General features: G+C 43.7%; 1 protein-coding gene and 1 non-coding gene across 3 annotated transcripts in view; both read left to right on the forward strand.

Moving 5' to 3' along the window:
- The window catches only part of LOC126183723 (thrombospondin type-1 domain-containing protein 7A-like), a 1,149,604-nt gene that overhangs the window by 221,763 nt on the left and 901,894 nt on the right, over positions 1–25,947 (forward strand). The gene's annotated exons all lie outside the window — the stretch shown is intronic.
- Trnap-cgg (transfer RNA proline (anticodon CGG)) lies at positions 19,821–19,895 on the forward strand. Its single transcript has one exon. It is a non-coding gene; the product is annotated as a tRNA-Pro (tRNA).

Genomic DNA, 25,947 nt, shown 5'->3' on the forward strand with positions numbered 1-25,947 from the left:
GAACACCTTAAAATTCTTTGGAAAATGTCATTTACCAACTCTTCTGTTGGTTTGTCTCTAATGGGGCTCATTATAACACTAGTACATCTGCAAAAAGTGCTAATGTTGCTTGTTGAATGATAAGTGCAAGATCACTCACATGTAGAAGGAACAGGAGCGTACCCAAAATAGATTCCTGAGTTACTCCGTCTCGCCAGTCACTAAAATTTTCTACCTTTTCAAAATAGTCTGAATTATTCAGCACAATGAATTATCCATCGATTCCCAATTGTCAGCTTCAGGATCCTTCCCAACATATGGATTCCAGCTGGATGGAGTGGTGCTACTGCCATTGGTATTGGTACCAGATGCCTCAGGGGTAATTCCAGAATGTGTTTTCATAGTTGGCATTCCTTACAGGAGCGCACATAGTGTCTAACGAATCTGTTAGAGACCTAGCTAGTGATACCTTCATCTGATTTAGTTTGGAACTGACATGGAACCAAGGTGACCAGATGTTAGAGTGTCATGGAAATACATCTGAAGTGCTGCCCACAAATGAGCTGGGATGGTGGGCAACCATTTCTGTCCGATAGGGTTATAGTTCCTCTTATACAATATTCTATTTACTAATTGGAATCCCCCTTTGGTTAGTCCCTCATTCTTAAAGGATTACATCGTTTTCAAAAATGCTGGCTCTTGCCTTTGTTCAACAGCTGGCTGAGATTTTGTCCACACTGCTGCGTGCTGCCAAAGGGATCCTTAAAAAAAAAACAGCGCCCTTGTGTTTGCGTCCGTTTTTGTATTCCACTATGATGTACTCCTGAAGCTTTAGTGAGCAACTTGCCAGTCGACCCAACAGACCCTTTAGGTTAGTCAGCCAGCGTAGGGAATAGTGATCTGTCACAACTTTGAACCCTGTCATTCAGTTAGTAAAGACACATTGTACATTTAAGGTATCGAAACAAGTTTTCCGTTATACATTTGATGGTTGCTGGAGCTTTGCACAGTCGAAATGACGTAACTTTTAATTCTCAGAGGACATAAAGAGTTATGAAAGCAATCTTCTCCTGGTCATCTTCATCAATTTCACAATTTGTCAGTCATCAGTCTGCGTGTCCATACTTAAGAAATAATTTGCTCCATTGAAACAATCTAGAGTCTCATGAGTGCAATGGATAGATATCTTTCTTCGTGGTTTTTTTTCAGTCATCGGTGTTCGTCACAGAAACGCCATCACCCATCATTCTTCTTCACAAGGACCACAGCAGAGGAACAAGGACTCTCTGAAAGTTCGATGATGTCATCTTGTGGCATCTTTCCCACTACATCCCAGATTATCCGTTGTTCAGCTTGCTATTGTTGGATGATCGCCATTCTTAATGTGATGTTTTATCACAGGCTGCCCAGTCCGTCTTTTCTCCACCCTGGTTTTGAAAACATCTGGAAAATGCTGAGAATAGCTGTCATTCTTCGATTTCGTTCCTCAGTCAGACCACTTTGTATTGAAAGTTCAGTAACAGCTACATGCCCTGCATTGTTTATAGTGATAGCGATGCACATTCCTTCACTTATGACACTGAGATGCTCTGTTGAACTGATTCTGCTGTCCCTGTTCACATACCTTTGAGGATGAGTTGTGGCTGCTCTTAACAATCTGTCATCCAAATTTCTCCTTGACCTCTTACAGTGCTTATGGTCGTCGCTGGCATCTAAATTTCTTTTTTGGGCCTCAGTAGGTTTTTGTGAACGACAAGAGCTTCATGGTTTAACTGAGCTTCTCGACTCAAAATTGGAACTCATATCGCTGATAATGGTGGGATAACATTGTAATCAACAGGAAACAGCTACCGCAAGTAATCCTTGTTATGTGTGGTTGTTGGAATAGCTTTGTCAGTCTGGAGCTCTGATCATCCACAGTCTATAGCTGCTTGAGACGCATGCAAGATGTCCCATCCGATAGTAACATCATGACTATATTCCGTTAAAATGACAAATTTGCAGGACAGTGTTGTGTCATTGACAGTTATTCTTGGATTACATTTTGCTTTCGTTTGGACGTATTTTCCATTTGCGACCTTCGGCACAGTTGCTTTAATATCATGGAACAGTCTTTTCAGCCATCTTTGATAAGCAATCGACATTATGGGGAAATGAAGCCACTGAGTCAACTAGTGCCCAGATAGGTTAGTCATCGATGGTGACGTCGATGAGATTTCCTATCATCGTGGTAGCTTCCATCCAAGGAGGATTTTCATCTCTGATGGCCTCACCTCCGTAGACGATCGTTTTGCTTACTTTTTCTTAACTCTGCGGCTAACAGACTTGCTGGTACTTCTGTATGGATATGGGGAATGGCTGAGGAGTGTTTGGGATGACCTCGTCTAGGGCATGGTGAGCTGCTTTGACTCACAGATTGGCTATAATCTTCCGCGTTTGACTTGCCTCAAGAGGATTGCCATGACTGACATCTGCGGCCATAACTGTTATCGAACACTTGTCTTTTATCTTGGCAGTAGCACCAATAGTGTCTAGGGTGTCCACAGTCAAAATATACCGGCTTGTCGATCTCCGTCCTCCAAATATGTGTTTCCCTGCAAGGCATTTTACTTGGAACAGGAGTTGGTTGTACCTGCGTTGATCGGATACTGGGTTTTTGTTTGACAGCGGCAACGTTTGTACGAGTTGGCCTTGACTATTCTTCATGGCGTGGTGGACTGGTGATGGAGATTGGTGTCAAAGATTGGTATACCTCTTCTTCAACATTCTCTATTACCACCTGCCGTACTGGGTCGATGTCCATGGCCGGTATTTCTTGTGTACTCGACATGGCTGTTCTGTCTGCTTATAATGCTGCATCTCTTTCTTCCAACCTGGATGTGAGAGAAGCGAAGTCATGGTGATCTTCCGCAACATCCTCTTCGTCTGACTCTTTCCTGGCGCATTTTCTCGATAAGCTGGCAAAACCTCATCAATTTTTCTATTGTTGTAACATCGTTTCCCAGAAGAGCTCGGTACATGTCTTCCGCGATTCCTTTCTTGCACTGTGAGATTTTTTTCGTCTCCTGTCATGATCGTATTCACAAAGTCGCTGAGAGAAAAACTATTATTTGTGTATGACTGTGTGAGTACGCCATAATATTTGACGCTGCCCTTCAATTGTTCATATGCTACATTGACTAGCTTTGATTGTCGACAAATGGTTTATGCACTTCGGTCTTTAATTTGTCCTTGCTGTTAAGCTTCTCTTCGTTGTTATCAAGCCACTGTTGAGCTGTATCGTCCAAGTAGAAGTGCAAATTTGATGAACACAACATTTCATGCCACCTGTTGTATGTTGCGAGACTGCCGAATCCTTTCAGCCATTTCGTCATCATCTCTGGGAAACCCTGATGGATGTCTGATATGCAGCTGCATCACTACTGACCTGGAATCAATTGGTATTGTGAATATACGGGCCTTGAGTACGGTGTATTGTTTGTATTCCTGTTCCTGTCCATGTAGTCGATGGCTTTTACTTTACCTAATTGGAGCCACGGTGATGTTCATGTCCTGAAATACTCGGCGGTTCGTCCAGACAATATCACGTTGTAACCACCTTTAAGAGTAAACCCGAAAGCAGGGTCGTCAGTGCAGCACAACAGTTAGAAAAAGTACATTTATTAAGAACATAAACCTACAACCAGAACAGAACTGCACTCCTAGATGGAGATTACTGCTATTTTTACACATATCGAATATTAAAATAAAAAATAAACTAGTAATGCTTGAAGATAGATGCCAACTGCACCCCAAAAGCCTGCTTACAAAGTTTCTTAAATGAGTGTTAAGAGAGGAATCTAGCAGTATACTTTAGTTCCGTGGGAAACGCATACATAATTGCAGACTAATTACAGTGCGCACAGTGGCATTTAAAGAGTCTTTCTCGCGCACTCCATACCTGAACGGAAGGTAGGAGATTTTAAAATGTTGTATACGGAGAAGTACCCTCTACTATGCACCTCAATCTGAGGTGCAGAGCACTGACGCATATCTCGAAGGCACTGGACATGTGTTTGAGAAGAATGGGATTAAAACTCCGTCGCTCCATTCTTACCTGTGTTTTCCATTGATTCCCTCGATCATTTCAGCAGATAATGCGATGTTTGTTTTGTTGGATTTATTTCCCCGTCACTAATGATAACGCCGCTCTCGAAACGTTAAACTCAAATATACTTTTATTGTCTTCCATGTTATATTCACTGTTTATACAGTTCATTGCCTTGAAGTGCCTTCAGATGTCGAGGATATGAAATGTGAGATGTACAAAGGAGAATTTATTTCGTGGTCGTAGTTTCCTGTACACAGCTCTTTCACGTTCTCTGTTTTGGAGTTTTACTTGTTACTGTACTCGACTCTTGCTATATTGAAATATTTATGTGGTTTCTACAGAAGTATTATTTTACCTTTATTGCTAATGTAGGGATTATAATAAAAGGAAATAAGACTTAATAAAACTACACTCCTGGAAATTGAAATAAGAACACCGTGAATTCATTGTCCCAGGAAGGGGAAACTTTATTGACACATTCCCGGGGTCAGATACATCACATGATCACACTGACAGAACCACAGGCACATAGACACAGGCAACAGAGCATGCACAATGTCGGCACTAGTACAGTGTATATCCACCTTTCGCAGCAATGCAGGCTGCTATTCTCCCATGGAGACGATCGTAGAGATGCTGGATGTAGTCCTGTGGAACGGCTTGCCATGCCATTTCCACCTGGCGCCTCAGTTGGACCAGCGTTCGTGCTGGACGTGCAGACCGCGTGAGACGACGCTTCATCCATTCCCAAACATGCTCAATGGGGGACAGATCCGGAGATCTTGCTGGCCAGGGTAGTTGACTTACACCTTCTAGAGCACGTTGGGTGGCACGGGATAGATGCGGACGTGCATTGTCCTGTTGGAACAGCAAGTTCCCTTGCCGGTCTAGGAATGGTAGAACGATGGGCTCGATGACGGTTTGGATGTACCGTGCACTATTCAGTGTCCCCTCGACGATCACCAGTGGTGTACGGCCAGTGTAGGAGATCGCTCCCCACACCATGATGCCGGGTGTTGGCCCTGTGTGCCTTGGTCGTATGCAGTCCTGATTGTGGCGCTCACCTGCACGGCGCCAAACACGCATACGACCATCATTGGCACCAAGGCAGAAGCGACTCTCATCGCTGAAGACGACACGTCTCCATTCGTCCCTCCATTCACGCCTGTCGCGACACCACTGGAGGCGGGCTGCACGATGTTGGGGCGTGAGCGGAAGACGGCCTAACGGTGTGCGGGACCGTAGCCCAGCTTCATGGAGACGGTTGCGAATGGTCCTCGCCGATACCCCAGGAGCAACAGTGTCCCTAATTTGCTGGTAAGTGGCGGTGCGGTCCCTTACGGCACTGCGTAGGATCCTACGGTCTTGGCGTGCATCCGTGCGTCGCTGCGGTCCGGTCCCAGGTCGACGGGCACGTGCACCTTCCGCCGACCACTGGCGACAACATCGATGTACTGTGGAGACCTCACGCCCCACGTGTTGAGCAATTCGGCGGTACGTCCACCCGGCCTCCCGCATGCCCACTATACGCCCTCGCTCAAAGTCCGTCAACTGCACATACGGTTCACGTCCACGGTGTCGCGGCATGCTACCAGTGTTAAAGACTGCGATGGAGCTCCGTATGCCACGGCAAACTGGCTGACACTGACGGCGGCGGTGCACAAATGCTGCGCAGCTAGCGCCATTCGACGGCCAACACCGCGGTTCCTGGTGTGTCCGCTGTGCCGTGCGTGTGATCATTGCTTGTACAGCCCTCTCGCAGTGTCCGGAGCAAGTATGGTGGGTCTGACACACCGGTGTCAATGTGTTCTTTTTTCCATTTCCAGGAGTGTATAAAAAAATAAAATTATTTGCATTTGCCGGCACCTACGTCTCATTAGTGTCTGCAAGACGTGTGAACGTTCACAACACTTCTATTAAGAAAAAGAAAGCTGTTTTATAAATGTGTATTTAACATGATCGCTTCTGTTTCACATCCTGCTGAGCGCTATAATTGTATGACTGTTGTTTTTCTGTACGTGAAATGTATAAGTTAAGGAACACCGCATGATAATTGAAAATTTGTCCCAGAATGAAGAAAGAACTTGGATTTCCTGCATATCTCCCTCTCTGTTTGGGAGGGGCTGAGATAAGCAGCCTTCTCTGTCACTTCAGACCACCCGTACGCCCGCTAAATTCTTGCTCTCGTGCTCGTGATCTTAGCCCTCGTTCTCTTAGATTTGCAATTCTCGCCTTCTAAGACTTTTTTTTTCAAGAAAACTAAAAGTTCTTCTATCTTGCAACTATTCTGACAACTGAAACTGTGCGTATTTGAAAACAAAATAAAATTCTTCGTACTTAAAAAAAGTAATAAAATCCCACTCTTGACGATTTAAAATAACCATCGCCGACCAGTAAACGACATTAGCACCACAGGGGACTGGTCGCTCGACCTAAAATTCCGCCTTTCATTGCATATTAAGACCAACCAAGAGATGATTAAAAGTTTTAAGACCAGTTCAACATATTTTCTAACGCACCTTTGCTTCGCGATCCAGTCCTGTTGCTGCCAGTAAGTCCAACATGTAAGGAAGTGGCTGTGGTTACCGAATAGTCAGCGAATGAGCCGCGTACATAATATACAACCGATGTTTGGAAACCTGGAAGATATTCCAATGCGAATGGAGAATGGACAGTCAAGCATGTGATTGTAGGGCTCCATCTAGTAATTAAGACTGGTATCGGTCTCATCTGTGAGCAGATAACGTTTTGGTCAGAGCATGTGAATCGTTGTGCAAGAGAATGGTGTAAATGACACATTCTTAAGACGGATCCATTTTGTGCGCGGGTTCTGAAACGTTTGTTGATAGAAACAGCTGTGGAATGATGGAGGCATTCCTCTTGCATGAAACTTTCTATAATGAAATTAGATTGCACATATCGTGGTGGAGTTTCCATTTCATACAGCAATACTGACAGAAGGACCTACGTTCATCGAGCAAAGTTCTAGTCACTAAGTTCCTAGTAGCTGACAATAAACTATCAATAATTTTGGCCTATATAGGAATGAAATGCGATAGAGAATTCGGCAAACTCGGAAAGTCTCCAGATGTGGGTTTGACTGTTGCTAGAAAGAGTATCTTGAAGATGAGACTCCCCAGGCCGCTGCTGTCAGGATTCTTTTGTCGATATGGATGTGATGTTGTAAACTGAGGCTTAAGTGAGGAATAGCTGATAGTGTAGTGGTCCATTTGCTACCAATGTGAATGCAATAATCAGTATTCTCGTATGGTTACTGTACAAGATTACATTTCTTTCGTCAACTTCTTGTATATCGGCGGTGTTGCTTCAGATGTACACTATACAATTAAAAATATTCGGATACCCTTGTATAATGGAAAACTGTCCACTGGATGTCACGAGGGGCGGACCCTCTTCACCCGTGATAATGACGCTCAGGCCATCTGAATATGCCTGTGTACCACATTTAGCCTACATCTGCGTGATGTGAAGCACTCGAGGATAAATGGATAACGCTTGTAGCGTCGTCGATAGCGGGCATTCTTGTCTCAGAGTTCGATGAAGGCTGTAAGCGTAGTCTGGGAATGGTTGATTCCAATTCTGGTTTTGGTGCGTGATGCATAAAGCCCTAAGTCAGTGGGCGTGAGATCAGGCTGTTAGAGCCCGTCTTCTGTTGTGGCTTAAAGTTTCATCGCTACTGATGATCCCACCTATTATTTTAGAATAATATTAACAATAGTTTTCCACGTAGTACGTGGCAATAGCACCACTGGATCAATGGAGTCGGTGAAACGCTGTGGCTTACACTGCCACAAGGTACATACCTTCCATGAAAGGAATTTCAGAAGTCGGGAGTGGTTGACATCTACAGTGGGTGGTGAAACAGGGTAGTTAGTGGTCAGAAAGCCAGTAGTTCACCCTGTGCGGGATGGAAGTGGAGCGGCGGGTGGATGCCGGGTTGTAACCGACGTAGTGGCATGTAAACAGAATTGTTGAACATTCATTTTATTGCACAGCAAACCACAACTCTTGTGATGTGCTCGGAAGTGCCATTTGAAATGATGACACCCGCGACTCAGCAAGGGCACTGACTCCGGTAGCAGAAAGCAGACCACAGCGGCAGCTACACAGGCTAGAGGCCGCCACACGGCTTTTGACAGGGCGCGATGGAGCGTGGAGAAACACACCGTGAAGCCAGTCTGGAGGATGCGGCAGCTCTCAACAAGTGCCTGCCCACGCAAGTGGAGTCAAGACAGCAGCAGAGTTTGCCCATACCTCACACATGTGAAGGTGGTTAAGCAATTCCGTAGCCCACTGGTGGCCCACTGATTGAGGAGGAACGGCGGAAGGGCGGAAGGGCGGAAGGCGGAGTAAGTCCACAGTATCTTAGATAGTAGGCCCGTAGCAAAACGAGGCCAAGTCTGATAATGACGGTTTGTTGACTCGTGTCGACTCGACGACAGGAATAGGCCTCCCGGCGAAGATGGCGGTTGATAGCCTACATCCATGTGTCTCAAAATAAGGAGTATTTGTACAGGCTTGACTCCTCCCTGTTTTGCCAAGCCATCGATTGCTGTCCCAACGGAACTATGGCCTGTGTATGTAGCAATCAGATAACGAACTGCACAGTGGCTCTGCTTTTCAACTGAGTCGATGATGTAACGATTCTGACCTCCGTTTTGGACCTGGTGGTGTGGTAACTGCCCGATGACGTGGTGACAGTCCTTGTTGTAACAGCAGGTTGCTTATGATGTAATTTCGCTTCGTTGGTCCCAGGCTGACCTGTTTCCACGAGGCTATTGCTTAACTATGGCTGCGGCCTTATTCCATTCAGCCACACCAAGTAAAATACTTGCAGTACAACACGTCTCCCCTTTTCAGAGGAAACCAGCCCACGAACCACAGTTCATGGTAATTCTGCAAAAACATGGGACACATCTTACGAGTTGAGAATTATCTATATCACATTTAGAATTCCCCTTACACTAGTTCATCTTGTGCCACAAGATTCATTCGTTGTGCTCTTAATCTAAGTGGTAGTATATTTCATTAGCCCAGTGGACTTGTCTTGCTTCCTCACATGGACACCACTCCACCGAATTATCACTCACGAATTAGTAAAGGAATATTACCACACTCTCTCTTCATGACAAAACTTTTTACCAATTATTTAACAACAAATTGGCCTTTGTTCATTAATCATTCATTCTCCGTACTTCTCTTTGCTTATTTGGTGACACATTAACAGATCCATACTCAACTAAACATTATTTGCTGCTGGTAACCCAGACCACTGGTGGTTGATGTACTCTGCTTAAATAAGTCCCTCTTCATTAGCTATAAGTTTCTTAACTACCCCCGTTTTTCACTCATGAACTTCACTCGGTTGAACCATCATGCACCAAATATTGAACGAACATATAACATTGGAAATAGTCTTATTCCACTGATGTCTCTCACCCGGTATTTCTTTACGTCCATCCGGTGGCTTCTTCCCTCGTTGCTCTGGCACATCATTTAGAACATTGTATTTTCAACATAAGTGTCTCTTATGTTTTCCCAGAAAACGCTCCCCTAGAACTATACTCAGACAAAGCCCCTACGTTTTAATACCACATATAGTACGTTGACTGATAGTTGCAATTATAGCCGCACTTTAATGCCAATTACAGAAGGACATCGTCCTGCAATGTCATGTTTTCTTAACGCTTGCGGTACATCGCAATGAGAATTGAGCTTTCATGGTTTTGTCACAGTTTAATTGTTTCGTCCTCCATAGCAGTGGATTCTTGCGACAGTACATCACCTGGGACATTGTCCCATCTGAAAAAAAATGTTCCCCTTAGTCCAACCGTGCGTTGCCGAAGAACAATATTTGCAGGACGCTTTGTCTTACCTCCGTTACATATTTCGCTGCAAGTGTAATTACTTTCGAGAATCTCCAGATCCCAACGCATATATTCCTGAAAGGATTCAGCCTTATCGGGCCAATCAGCAGTCTCTTACAAGTCCTTTTCCTCTTTCTTCTCCTATCCCTCCCACCTTATGGTGACGTGGCACGACTACAGGTGGTGACATAACAGTGTGCTTCGGTAATAAATCCGTCTTTACTACTCCATTACCCACAATTCAATTTACATTATCAGTTGCTTCCTATGCATTCTCCGAAGTATCTGCCGTAAAATTACCGTATGCAACTCTTCTCTCAAAGGCATAAAAGTAATTGGAACATACACTTCCCTAGGCATATGGCACAGCTCCACGGCCCCCAAACAACACCCTTTATCTCTCAGTAGCGTAGACACTGCTTCATCTAAATCAGTATCATCCACTCGCTACTTACACATTCATTAACTTCAGTACAGCACACGTTCACTTTTTGTCGCACTTCGGAAGACTCAGAATCCAAATTTTCAAAAGATACTGGAGCTGAAAATCCACATTACTCTCCTTAACCTCCACAATCCACTACCTTTTGCATTACTTAAACTCTGAACAATAACTTCTTTCTCCTGCCCATTCACTTCCGTGCGAGTACTATCCTTATCTCTTTTTTCGAGCCTCTCCGAAAGACTCACATTCCTTATCGCCGGAGAAACGCACTGGTCCTCGTATTCAGACCATCACTCGTCAAATTCTTTCCGCCAGCTCTCCGCAAACTCTGGAGTGACTCTACTGCGCAAAGCTATTTTCTTTTCCTCATGCTTTCAATCTCTACTATAACTTCCTTGTCTGCTCCCATAGTCGCTATTACCTCTGTCATATTAACGTAGAAATGAGAAACCATTTCGACATCAGATGTACAGGTCGGGAGTAGTTTACCTCTACGGTGGGTGGTCAAACTGGGTTGTCAGTGGTCTAGAAGCCAGTAGTTCATCCTGGTCGATGTATCACTGGAGTGGCAGGTGGATGCCTGGTTGTTGACCGACGTAGTGGCACGAAAACAGCGTTGCAAACTACAACTATCGTTATGTGCTAGGAGGTGTCAACACTCACAAAGTGTCAGCTGTGCACAGTCGGTGAAGAGGCCTGTTGTCACTGGCGGTTCGCGGCGTCTCTCGGCCAGTGAAATTATGACAACCCTGACTCGGCAAGTGCGTTGACTCCAGTAGTTGATGGCAGGCCACGACGGCAGCCACACAGGCTAGAGGCAGCCGTGCGGCTCGTGAGGGGGCCCGTGGACGGTGGTGAATTACACCGTGGACCCAGCATGGAGGAGGCGGCTCTCAGCAACAGTGGTTGCCCACGCAAGTGGAGGCAGGCAGCAGCAGAGCTTGCCCACACGAGCGAAAGTGGTTGAGCAGCTACACGACACTGGGCTCGAACCGTAGACCTGGAGGGCAGAAAGATGTCAGTGATTTAAAGTATGGCCTTCGGTGGCATACTGGTTGGGGGCGCTAGGTCAGCACCATCTGACTTAGTGCAGGTAGTAGGCCCATGGCCATCAGAGGCCAAGACCGATACTAGCAGCTTGTTGGTTCACGCCGGCTCGAAGACCAGCGTAGACCTTCTCGCGAAGCTGTCAGCTGTCAGACTGCACTGTCTAAAAATGAGGAGCATATATGCAGGCTTGGCTCAACCCTGTTTTACCAAGGTATCGACTGCCATCGCGTGAGATACAACAGAGCCATGGCTTGTCTATGTAGCAATCAGCTGACCAAGCTCACAGTGGCTCTGCCTTTACACTGCAAGAACGATATAACGACTATGGTCTACTTTCAGGAACTGGATCACGTGGTAATTGCCTCACGCAGTTGGGATACTAACTGTCGTAACAGCAGGTCGCTTCTGATGTAACTTCGCCTGGTCAATCCCCAGAAAATGACTCTAAGCACTATGGGATTTAACATCTGAGGTTATCAGTCCCCTAGACTTAGAACTACTTAAACCTGACTAACCTAAGGACATCACACACATCCATGCTCGAGGCAGGATTCGAACCTGCAACCGTAGCAGCAGCGCGGTTCCGAACTGAAGCGCCTAGAACCGCTCGGCCACAGCGGGCGGCGGTCAATCCCTGTCTGACCTGTTTCCAAAGACTCTTGTATTAGCCATGGCGGCAATACTAGTTTTTTCAGTGACACCAAGTAAAATACTCGCAGCGCAACACACCTCCACTCTTTAGAAAAACCACCCCACCGGACCACAGGTCACAGCAATTCTGTAAATAGTTAGCACACATCTTACGAGCTGGCAATTACGTATATCACAATTAGTGTTCACCTTACACCTATTCAACTTATATGACAAGATTCATTCGTCATATTCCTACCCTAAATGGTAGTATACTTGATTAGTCCAGTGGTGTTCTCTTGCTTCCTCACGTGGACATGACCCCATGCTTCCTCACGTGGAAATGACCCCATTGAATCATCACTCGCAAATTAGTAAAGAAAGATTCCCATATTCTGTCTTCCTGACAAAACTTTCAGCAATTATTTAACAAAACATGGTCTCACTTCATTAAAAATTCTCCTCATTCCTCTCCGCTTATCTAGTCAGACCTTAACTAATCCATACTTAACCAAACGTTATTTGCTACAAGTAACCCAGTCGACTTGTGATTGATGAACTTTGCAGACACGCATTCCTCGTTCATTGTTATAAGTTGGCTCTCGTGTTGGACCCATAAACTTTATTCAACCGAACCACCACGTATGAAACATACAACAAACTAAAAATGACACTGAAAAACTCTTCACTTTTACAGAATTAAATGCACTGAAATGAAATGAATGGTTCGATGGGATGATGGACACAACCTCACGAAATTACATCAGTCTTAAAATTACAATGTTATGAATATATAACAGATAGAAACATTAGTTACAGTGAATAGTTGAGTCATGCCGGGAGGTGTTCTGAAATTGCCTAATTGTTTCAGACACTCATAACGATTGACAAACTCAAATGCGTAAAGTGAGCTGATGAGAAGCGGTCCTAGAAATTTGATAAAAACGAAAGATGTTTGTCGAAAGGGAATGACAAAAGGAAAATTATTTGCAGCCCAGCCTTGCCTTCTGAGATAAGAGCAGCTTCGTATTAAATAATAAACATAAAGTCATCATACCTGAAAATTTTTCCAAAATAAAATGAAGCCCACCTCCACGATACTAAATCTGTCAGTCTGTTGACCCAGAAGAACAGAAATCAATATGTGAGGGAAGTGTAACTACGTGTTGTTTAGACAATCTGACCAGATTGCATATGATATCCCACAAAAATGCTCCACCTGGTTAATGAAACAATATGTTTATTACATAATACTGAAATTTATTCCTGAAATTCAACTTAACTGTAATATGTGTAGATGTACTACCTAAAGCGATATATAAAAATTTGTGCCAGACGCGGACTCGAAACCGGAATTCTTGCTTATCGTGAGCAGTCGCCTTATCATTTACACTGTCTATGAATACTCCATGAATAGCATAAGTGGTAAGACAACTACTCGCAATAAATGAGTCCTAATCTGGCACTAACTTTCATATGCCGCTTTAGGTAGAACATGTGCACCTACTAGAGTTCATTTGAATTTCTAAAATAAATTTAAATTTTTGAAACTATAATTCGTCATCAACTATTAATATATATAAGGCCTCTGACGAAAATTACAACAACAGTCTATGTCATTTCATTGTGTTGATTCTAAAAGCTGTACAAGAATCACAAGATGTGTGAGTCTCGGCATATGAATTAATAATCTATAAGAAGAAATAGACAGGTGTATGACATAAGGATGTTTAGGTCAATCTGGGTAGCGTACTTGGATAGCCTATGCGCTTCAATCTGCCTTTGGTAGCGAAGCAGTGCGGACAGAGCTGTTTACACCCTCGCCATGGCTTGTATCGTAGCTATTTACTTTGACAGTGGTATACGCAGGTGTTCCGATCAATGACAGAATAGTCAAATCCTACCATCTACGTGTCGAAGTGAATATCCCCTGTGAAGACATGATCGGAATACACCGGTCCATCGTTATCAGCGCGGTTTACATCCAACGACAATATCTTAGCATAGACGAAAGACGGCATTAGGATGGCCACATCGGCCCAGTAGTTGTTTAACATGCCAGCCTGGGATTACGCATGGTCAGTGTCTTCGAAAATCCGTTAAAAATGCCAGCAGAAGACGCGATGGCGGCACTACGCCCCTATGGAACAGTACACAGGCATGAACGAGAGAAAGGGGCACACTTCATAACATACCGAGTTTTTAATGGGGTGTGGCAAATTAGCATTAAGCTAAAGAAACATTTACCGTCCTCCCTATTTATTGAAGGTTGCCAGGCCATAGTCATATATGATGGGCAGCCAAAGACCTGTTCTGGATATGGTAAAGAAGATCTGCGGAATGAATACCTCCAAGGCAAGATGATGCAGTTTCGGACCAACGAAGCTTCCCCTTTCCATCTAAGACATGCCTTCCACACACCTATGTGGCGTCACAGAGACCAGATGCCCTCCAGATGCCTTCACAGCAGCTTCCATAAGATTTTTCATAACATGTAGAGACCGGACGACATGATTCGGACCGTCTGCAACAGCGAGTGGCCCCTCACCCAGAGATCCCCCTACCAGATGGAGATGTTGAAAGACGTTAAGGTGATGTAGATCACGATGCCATGGTAGCGCCTACAACCGCCTTCGTTTCCGGACTCGCAACACCATCCCATCGTCTGACTCGGAACCACATCCTTGTTAACAGAGGTCACCAAAACAAAACAAGAAGAGGAGGATGACATCAACGGCAGAGTCGGAGTCACGCTTCCAGGATGAATCCGTCAGACACCCACCAGGTGATTCCCAGGAAGAGGTCTCATGCTCAGTTGACGTTACCCACCACCATCACAATCAGGAAAATTTCTCGTGTAAGTCTGGAAGACAGCAATGCACTGAAGACACTGAAGGCGACTTTTCTTGCACCGCCAGCATGGACACCCCTGACGACAACAGTTGTTTATACATCAGCTCTGACCAGATGTGACTGAACTGTTTCGTGGGCGGACGGCATAGTCACTGAACCCCCTCGAGATTATGAAATGCCACGGGCATGACCGGTAGAGAGACAATGCTTAAGACCCAACGACATTCGTTCTTACCGATATGAGAGCGCATCGCAGACCTACAGCATTGCCGACATCAGTTTAAATATGATCGACTCCTGTGTTAAACTTCAATTGTTACGTGACGTGTTATCAGCAGCGGACATTGACGTTGCCCTGTTCTAAGAGCTACGGATGGAGACTTGGCCCAATTTTAATTGTTATTCATCACATGCCACCCCAGCCACCAACAGAGGTAATGCAGCAGCAATTATCGCGTGCGATGGCATTGTAGTTGAGGACGTCACTTACTTGCAGTCAGTGCGAGACTGACACTATACGGGATCAGACTGGTGAATGTCTATGTGCCATACGGCACAGACCAACGACGACAGCGCTCGCAGTTTTTTTTTTCCTCTTTTTCAGGGACGAGGTGAGCAAATCATTTTCGGTGGAGATTTCAACTGTATTCTAGAGAGGAAGGACCAGTTACACATTTTACCACGTGTCTCGAACTCCGTTACTTACCACGTCCAAACAATCTCTTAGACACTTGGGATGTGGCGCACATGAGTCTACCTCGCCAGTCCATTACATCGCGTCTACGTGACTTGCCCGCTCGCTTCAGACGTCATGCATACATGCCACAGCCGGTCCATCGTACCTCTCAAGGCCAGGCGGCAGACTCTCTTTTTAACAAACATCTCCGCCGATCCCCATGACCAGATAGGCTTATGCTGGAATTTTATAATACCTTTAAGGACGTGGTGCTGGCGCGATGAAGGAAAATGTGACATGAGCTATGCTGTCCCTTACGACGCTGCCACCGCCCGAATTTCTGGAAGACCTAATTATTCCCACACACAAACCCTCTGGAGGCACGTGACGTGACAGCTATCGACCAATCACTACACAACTCAGACTTAGATATTTCTACGCACCTTCTCGCAATGCGTCTCAGGCAAGTACTGTACCAGGTCCTGTCGCCCACACAGACGTACCTGGGAAGATAGAGCAATATACAGTTAACGCTATGTGACTACATGGGCATCATCGCTATTATAACAGTCTGCCGACTGCAGAGAGCCTTGATTTCCGTCGACTTCAATCAGGCATTTGATCGCGTGAACCACACCTTCCGAACGAAGGTGATAGAGCGGATGGCTTTCCCACCTGCCTTCATCCTCGTAATCTTGTGCCCACATCGTGACACTGGGTCGAGGCTGATGGTCAATGGATGGATAACGAAACAAATATGAATCGTACGTCAGTGCGACAGGGTTATCCCCTTTCAACGAGCATACGAGCCATCGCACTAGAATCACTTGTCTACAGCCACCAGCGTCAGGCATCAACTTGCGGGGACACACATTCAAATGCCACTCAAATGCACATGGCCTCGTCTTCATCTTACGCACAAACGATGAGGCTCAAGAGTTAACACGCTGCATCAAGCAATATGGGAGCGGAGTGGGCAGCCATATGAACGTAGCCAAATCCTGCACGATGACTATTGTAAGGAGAGTCAAAGACGAAATTATGGCTCCATTCAAGACGACGGAGGGACTTTGTCTAGGAATAGTTCACACTCGAGACATCCGTCGCACCATAGCGATCTTTTCGGCGTCTTCTTCAGAACATCGCGACGGGCGTTCGAAGTCAGTAGTTGCAAGCAAGGGACATGTTACAACAGGTGAAGTTTAATAACATTTATGTGGCATCCCACATAATACGCATAGCACAAATTTTACCTCTCTCTACAGTGATAGCTCGTCGGCACCAAGCGGCTTTCGTTTATTTTGAAACTACTGGTCATATATTCAAGGTCAAGTATGACATCCTCACACTCCCTAAGCGAAAGCGGAGTCAATCCCAGGCCAATGTCCACGGGCGCGGTATGGGTCGGACGTTTGGTCGACGAAATCGTGCCTAGTTTGTGTCAACCACCGGTCGCCCTGGCACATTTTGCGCAACTGCTGTTACATACCAACTTTTTTTCTTTAATACAGCTATGTCTATGAAGATTTTCCTCGCACTAGGCGATATATTTGTCATCTCGTAATGCGGACTCACACCTGGAATGCTGTCGAACGACGCCACCATAGGTTAGGTGGCCAGCGGTGTGGCACGCAGTTCATCAACCATACTTCGCCAAGCAAACGAGCACCACCTGGTACATCGTCGTTACAGGTAAATACCCGACGCGACACAAAGTGTATGCCAATGTCGTGGTAGACACGCCCCTTCTGCATGAGGTGTAGCGTGGACGACATGGACGGACACCGTGTGATCTGCGGCGCGGCGCGGCGCGGCGGCGGATGTATGGCTCCATCTCCAACCGATGCTGGCCCTTTATCTCCGGGTTCTGACACACATAATTTCTCCAGTATGCTCCTCCATCTGGACGGGACTCATTTTTCACCATCAAAGATGCATGCAGTCATCTGGATAAAGTGTATGACCGTCTTTTACCTTCAGAGATTCAAAGATGGACCCAAGAATGTGATCGATATTTGGACGTTTTTACTAACACGACAACATCACATAATTAGACGACACGTCAATTGGCAGTCAATTTTTGAACTACCTAAGAAGTGTTTTTTACAACCCGCCCCACATTTGGAACCTCCCCCGCGAGCGGAGTTAAAATGTGCATCTCTCCTCTCATGACCATCGACAGCTCGCCGTTGCATCCTGATGGCATGTCCCAACTGGCGTCTAGCGTCTTCAGAACGAGTGGCCACCGACTTGTTTTCTCACATACGGAGCATCTTGAAGTTATTTTTTTCCTGTTTCGTTTGTCAATTATTGTACCGTGCAACAAAAAAGACGGAAAAAGGTCTTTAGGTCACCATGTTTTTAAAAAAAAAGGCAATCGGGAAATCGGTGTATTAAAAATGAAAATTATGGTAAGGCGACCACTCAAATAAGCGGGAAATGCGTGTGCGAGGCCCGGTTGGGCTCAAGTTTTCATATGTCGCTTTAAGTAGAACATCTATACTTCTTGCGATGAAGTTGAATTTAGGAACAAATTTCCATATATGAGACAGTAGTTCCGCATCAAGTATAAATCTTACGTAATACATATTAAACAACCGACTTACCTGGAAATTTCACACATGTTAAACCTAGAGTATTGCAAAGTAAGAACTCATACAAAATAGAAGAAGAAGATGAAGAATTTTTTATTGCTTTTTCGAGCTAGTAGTGAAGAACAAAACTTTTATTTCGTTCCAAAAGCGCATTATTAATTTGTATTAGTATGAATGGAGTAGAGTCTTTTTTTCAGTTTTCAGTACAGATGACAGTTAACTTCGGAGAATCCTGACCGAGAAGGAAATCTATGGCAAGGGAAATGGCAATGCTATAAGGGGAAGAGGGGGGCAATCAAAAAAGAAGTTTCGTCATGTGACCGTGTAGTCGGAGTGACAGCGTTCCCGAGATGCTCATGAAACTCCAGCGGCAGACGTTACAAGAGAGGCGTCGTGTATCACTGACAACTTTGCTATTGAAATTTCTAGAGAACATTTTCCGGGAAGAGTCAGAGAAATTATTACTTCCTCCCACATGCATCATGAGAAATGACTACGACGAGAAAATTCGAGACATTAGAGCTAATACAGAGGCTTACAGAGGCTTACTCATTCCACTCGCCAGGATCAGTTAGTGGTATCAGAAACACCCTCCGCCACACACCGTTTCTGAGAACGATGTAGATTTAGAACCGTAGAAAAATTTTAAAAAAATTGTCAAGGTGACTCATGGCAGCAGTTAGAAAATAAGAGTCTGAATCCCGGTCTCACGACAGTTTTCAGTTGTCACTGCGTAATCACTACACTGCAAGTTCAATATATCGGAAAGGTTTCATCCTATATAATTTTATTCGTTTCATCCGCATTGTTTCGTTCACTGCATTTAATCCATCCCACAAATATGATACTTCTACTGATGTTTATGAGGAAATGGTTATTGTATGTAAAAAATGTTATGACTAGACTAAGCGTAGTAATATGGTTTCATTAATCTCAAGAAGACAGAATAAACGTGAATGTTGAAGTCACGCTAAAGTCTGAAAAAATATCCGAGGCTATGGGCGTTTAGTCTACTATTAACGAAATTAGTCAAGTGAATACGGGCCTAAAACTGTTAATGAAAGAGCTATAGACTTATTTCATTATCATAGCTGTAGTAGAATGTGGAAAATGTTGAATGAAAATTATAAACAAAGTTTACTGTCTACGCCATTGACCTTTCTGGTGCATTACTAAGAAAAAGTAGAAGAATTTCTGCGCTGCATTGTGGCAGATAATGAACTTTGGTCAGCTAACTACACAACTGAGGATAATTGACAATTCCAGAATGAGATTTTCACTCTGCAGCGGAGTGTGCGCTGATATGAAACTTCCTGGCAGATTAAAACTGTGTGCCCGACCGAGACTCGAACTCGGGACCTTTGCCTCGGTCGAGTCTCGGTCGGGCACACAGTTTTAATCTGCCAGGAAGTTTCATATCAGCGCACACTCCGCTGCAGAGTGAAAATCTCATTCTGGAAACATCCCCCAGGCTGTGGCTAAGCCATGTCTCCGCAATATCCTTTCTTTCAGGAGTGCTAGTTCTGCAAGGTTCGCAGGAGAGCTTCTGTAAAGTTTGGAAGGTAGGAGACGAGGTACTGGCAGAAGTAAAGCTGTGAGTACCGGACGTGAGTCGTGCTTCGGTAGCTCAGTTGGTAGAGCACTTGCCCGCGGAAGGCAAAGGTCCCGAGTTCGAGTCTCGGTCGGGCACACAGTTTTAATCTGCCAGGAAGTTTTTAATTGACAATTGTTTGAACTGCATTGGGAGCTAACGATCGAAGCACAAATTTACGCTTCAGCGCTCAATCCAATAAACGTTCTACAATTTTTATGCCCGAAATTAACCATTCCTTGTCACTGCGTTGCTTCGAGGTAAATTTGTTAATGTTGATTAGTAATTTAATAAGCTAAAACGCAACGTTAACCAATTTAAAATAATCGTTGAAAAATACTCTAACAGGGAACTGTTTTACTGCATGCCTGCTCAAGTCTGCACAATGGCCGTGCCAGACAGGCTATTGCAATCCCCCTAATAATAAAATTTGTTTGGTATTGCTCCGACATTCCCCTGTGCAAGACGCAAACGTTCATAGTGACATTTAAAACTACTGTGCTTTCATTCTCGTACAGCGCCATTTAGACTTCTCCTTTTGATCTTCTTCGTGTTATTCGAACTGTGAACTGAGACGTGCTGTTAAACAGATCATTTTCACATTTGTGAGGTAAAGTTTTTTTTTTTCTAGTGGCAGTGTGAAGACAAACATTGCTTCAGCTTAGTGTGCTTAAGACATGACATGGGGTAAACAGTCTTGAGGTTCCCGTACAATCGATGAATAATTATCTGATGAGACCATCATTTTCATTCGAGTTTAATTCATCTACTGTTTTTAAAAAAATATCGTTTTGTAACCCATAATCTGACATTCTTCCCAGTTATTAATGTACAGAATATCCCACTGAATAGGAGTCCACTCAAACATATAAAGTGTTTGTTATATGAGTAAACTGGACTGGTCCAGACAGAAACACTCATTGAAGACGCATTATAATCGCAGGAAACATAATACATTCTATCTGAATCATCTTAAAGTGGCTATAAAATGGTGTGTTCGAAATATATTAGTTAAGAAAAGACTTAAGAGAAAATCATTCTAAATTGACTCTGGTGCTAATTCATTAATCACTGTGTCGTTCGTCACTTCTGTAGTAGAATGCAGATCACCACTAACTAGCCGTATCCTCAACCGCCTAGTGCATTTCGATTGATGTTGAATGTGTGTTTAAATATCTGTAGAGATAAAGTGCTCCAAATAACGTGTGTAATTCAAATGAGAAAGCCTAACTGATGTAAACGTGTTAAATATTGTTATTCGTTGCCAAGTATAATTTGTGTGTGACACACTGCTGTAAAGTTGGACGAACAGCAGATTAGTTTAAAAGGATTTATACCTTCGCAAAATTTGAGCCACTGAAATGCTCAAATCCAACGTCCAATTTACAGAACACCTCTGTATGACAGGGATATTAGCATCTGATTTGCACCCTCAGGAACACAGATCACCAACTCTTTTAGCCTTTTTGTTTAATTAACAATTCCGACTGAATGTGATCTGAGTACTGTGAAAAGGCTTTACAAGAGGCTGGCACCAGAACAAAAATTTTTCTTTTTGTAAGAATACATCGAAAACCGCAAGAGGTACCGTTTCTCTTACATAAATCCTTGAGTTGTTTACTGAAGCGCAAACAGTGGGCACAAAAATGGAGAATTATGTACATGGTGAAATGTGAAAAGAAAAATGTTTGAGGAAACAAGCTACGCATTGGAGAAGAACAGAAGAGGATGATCGAAAAGGCTATCGACAATAACAGTGTCGAAGAGTTTCGAGCAGTATCAACCAACAAGCTGCGGTCGCTCCTTGTTGTGAGGAGACGGTGGATGGAGCCCCTTCAGCATCTCTTATAATTATTAGGGTAAGTCCCAACAGCTTTAAGATTGTCAGTAGATGTAGTATAGATCTAAAACCTAGGATGATCATAGTTCAGTAGTATAGTTATAGCAGATTGTTCAATACACAGAAAGACACAAAAGGCAATAAATCAGAAACGTTTCTATCGAAGCAAAAGGGCTACTTATCAAGTAGGCCAACCTGTCTGATTTACAGTTACAAATTTCTCTATCCAACCGGCAAAAAAGTTGTTGGAAACTTTTTTATCCATCTACTCTTATAATTATTGTTTCCACGATGCTGATGTTAGCATCTTCATTTCATATATCTTCGATGAAATTTTTTATCTTCTCTAAGCTAGAAGTTCTCCCATCCCCCCCCCCCCCTCCATTTTTCACCTCTTCTCACCATGGTCCGATCAAGGTCACTCCGCTTCTGTACCTGTGCGATAACTGCAGAGTTTGTTTCATGAGATAGTTCCGGTTCAGTTTCAAATGTTGGACATTTGTATGGCTGAAAAACAAAAAGCAGATACTTTACTAGTATGTTTGACATATAATCATTTAAATCTTGAGTTCTAGTTACAAATATTCGTGCCGGTCGTGGTGGCCGAGAGACAGCTACGGTCGCAGGTTCGAATCCTGCCTCGGGCATGGATGTGTGTGATGTCCTTAGGTTAGTTGGGTTTAAGTAGTTCTAAGTTCTAGGGGACTGATGACCTCAGAAGTTAAGTGCCATAGTGCTCAGAGCCATTTGAACCATTTACAAATATTCGTTAGTAATCTAAGCTCTTCTGCCACAGAAATATTGACTGCACCTTTGCTTAATTTAAAATCCAAATCGGACTCTTTTCAAGAATAAAACATTTAGTACATTTCATGAGAGATCTGGCACATCCGTGATCTTCTCCTATAGGGGACATCACTCACGAATAAATCGTTACTGTAGAATGCTCAGCAATACTTAGAGAGCATATTTCAACTCCTATTGTGATTCAGAAGAATTCAATACTCCACTTGCCAGGCCTTTAGTACTATGCCACTCTATTAAACATATTTCTGTGCCAATACGTGTTTTTGAATTAATGCTTTATTGCGCAATAGTTGTTTTTTTTAATTAATTCTACGAAGATAATTCTTCTTCAATAATTTTAATTACGCATATGTTTGTGTCTCAATAAAAGTCGGGTGTCGGATAATTTCAAGCTCTAACATCACCGTAAACTCCCATTTTCCATTATGAAGGTCATTACGAGACAAGAAAGAAATTTTTAATCGCTAGAAACCTGAAAATCTGCAGTAAATGAACCTTTTTCAGACTGAACATCAGTGTATATAGAGGGTGTTCGGAAATTCACGTTACAGACTTCTAGGACTTGTAGAAGGGAATGAGTAGATTGCATTTTGAAGTGGGACTCATGTCCGGAAACGTACCGTTTCCGTGCTACAACCATATGAGAACACGCTGGTAACCCGACCACTTTTATAAGTAATTGATTAGGCATGACCCAGTACATCACTTGTTTTACCATTCCACACATTAATAGCCAACGAAATTGCTCGTTTACTCGTTGACAGGTTTTCTTCAACGTGATGCAGTTCGGCCTATTCCAATTCGGCTTTGCGGCGTCTCCTGGGAGTACCACAGTCACGCCTGCTGCCGCTGAAGCCTCGAAGCTGTTGCGTAAATGTAGCGAAAAGGGTATGACATGGGGCTTGACGTTGTGGAGAACGATCTTGATAAAGGCGACGACCAACTCTTCGGATACCGTGAGCTTCTTAGTACAGAAGGATCATGTGGTTTATTCTGCAGACGTGTACTCAACCATGATGCTCTAACACTCACGGACACGTAAATGAGGTTCGAGCCAGGTCAGATAGATAAGACAGACGTTAAATGACATCGGTCGATCCAACGCCCCCCCCTCCCGTCATGACTCATGACTACCCTATGCAAACCGACCTAGAAAACATGTTTTCGAACGACTGTAGCATGAAAACACTAAGTTTCCTAACATGGTTCCTTTTCAGGATATTATGTACTCACTCTCCTGTACAAATCCTAGAAGCATGTAACGGGAATTTTCGAACACCTTGTATATTCGAAAATCAATGCCTCGATATCTTAACTAAGCAAAAGCGAACGTGTAAGCCGGCCGGGGTGGCCGAGCGGTTCTAGGCGCTACAGTCTGGAACCGCGCAACCGCTACGGTCGCAGGTTCGAATGCTGCCTCGTGCATGGGTGTGTGTGATGTCCTTAGGTTAGTTAGGTTTAATTAGTAGTTCTAGGGGACTGATGACCTCAGAATTTAAGTCTCATAGTGCTCAGAGCAATTTAAACCATTTTTTCGAACGTGTAAATGTTGTCTTTTGTACTGATAAAAATTAGTTATTCTTGTAGGAATAGCTGCATAATGAATGTGATCTTGTTGCTATGAGTATGTCGCAGCCACTAGAAATGATAAATTAGATTCGTGTACCATCTGTCCATATGACTGATAATACTATTATTATTATTTCTACTCTCTTTAATAAATATCTCGGAAAAGGAATAATCGTTACGTGATTTTATGTTAGTGAAAAGAATTTTTCTTTCTCGTGGACTGGTATTGATTACAGGCAAAACGAGACAAATTACGACGAAGTTTAATTAAAGTCTGAAGGATACTTCCCCCAGACAAAATGCAGTACGTTCAGTCTTCGAATTAATAAATTGTATTCCACAACGGTGAATTCTGGCAGATGTTCCTGATATCTAAAAGAGTGAAAGACCTTTAGGACAGCGAATACGTGCATACAACGCTTTACTGATCCGACGTCAATATAATTTCATCATTCAGTCTTACAACGGAATTTAGTCTTAGGTGTTGATTGAGGTTATGAGCCATTCTCGAAATTCATAATGTTTCCAGGCAAAGAAAATAACGTATTATACATCACATCGATACCCGATGTTTGGAACGAAGCTGTAACATTTTTAATTCCAAATAACCCGAACGGAAAAGATGTAATGAATAATAAGACCATTATTCCATTTCCGGTGTTACGTTTATCAATTTTCATGTAACGCTGTTAAAAAAAACCCTTGCCAGCGCAAAGGAGGAATTTTCATTAAAATCCAATAAAGCAAACTTGGTTATGATAAAGAGGAAATAATGAAGATTAGCGGCTAATCTCTCGTCAACGGCAAAGTCATTACAGGCGGAATACAAACTTGCATTGTGCGAGATTGAGAAAGAATTTTTATGCCTGGAACGAAATATGAGCCCTGTTCCTCTTGAACACGAGTATAACGAGTAAACCACTGTACCACAAATCGCCGAAGTGGTTGTGGAAAAAAGTGACAAATTGCGTCACCACTTACTCGGGCATTTATACATTTCGATAAAGGTTTCTGACTCTATTTATACCAAATATATATCGAGAATAATGAAAAATCGTGGAATCGATTCGGCATATATTAACAAGCACAATATATGTTATTTGTCTTCAAGAACCACCAAACCACAAAAATAATGTGAGTACTAACAGCATCCATGGCAATGACCCTGATACACGCTATAAGAGAGATCAGTCGTGAGTGTCGTGGATGGCTATTACTGCATGCAGTATTTCTCTGCTGCTAGCATATCAGTGCAATGTTTGACGCCCACGTCTGGGAACGTGGGATGCAAAGTGGCTTCCGATACAGTGAACCAGACCGTTCACCATAGCTGGCGTTAACACCTCTCATTGCAGTGCAAGCATCCTCTTCAATTCACCGATGGTTTGTGGCGGCAGCGTTAGAAAATCCCTTATACACTGCCGGAGAAAAAATGCAACACTATTAGGGCAAAGTCATTTTATTAACGAGTCAGACGATAGGTAGTTCGGTACTGCAGGGGTATATGATAACTAACTCAGACTAAATGAAACACACATGTCACTGTAAAGGATGCACAAAATGTTGCACCAATGCTGAGTTGAACCTCCCCACACCCCTTCCCCTGACAGCCACACAGACGTGTATTCACGCATGTAATCGATCATAAAGGTGCTGAATGGCATCATGTGGTAGAGTGCACCAACCATCTTGCACCTTTTGTTGCATTTTAGCAATAGTTCTTGCAGACTCTGGGCAACGAGTAAGTTCCCACTTCATCCTGGGCCATACGTGTTCAATAGAGGAGAGCGTTTTTACAAAAGTGCATCTCCACATTTGAATGGGTGAGTTGGATAGTCATGTGTTCACTTCTCAGTATTTATATTGGGTCACTGATTATGAAGACATTCTTTAACTCGTCTGCCAAAACTGCCCGCAAGGACTGCCATCTCTTCA

Source organism: Schistocerca cancellata, chromosome 4 (assembly GCF_023864275.1).
Source record: "Schistocerca cancellata isolate TAMUIC-IGC-003103 chromosome 4, iqSchCanc2.1, whole genome shotgun sequence".
In the NCBI taxonomy this organism is placed as follows: domain Eukaryota; kingdom Metazoa; phylum Arthropoda; class Insecta; order Orthoptera; family Acrididae; genus Schistocerca; species Schistocerca cancellata.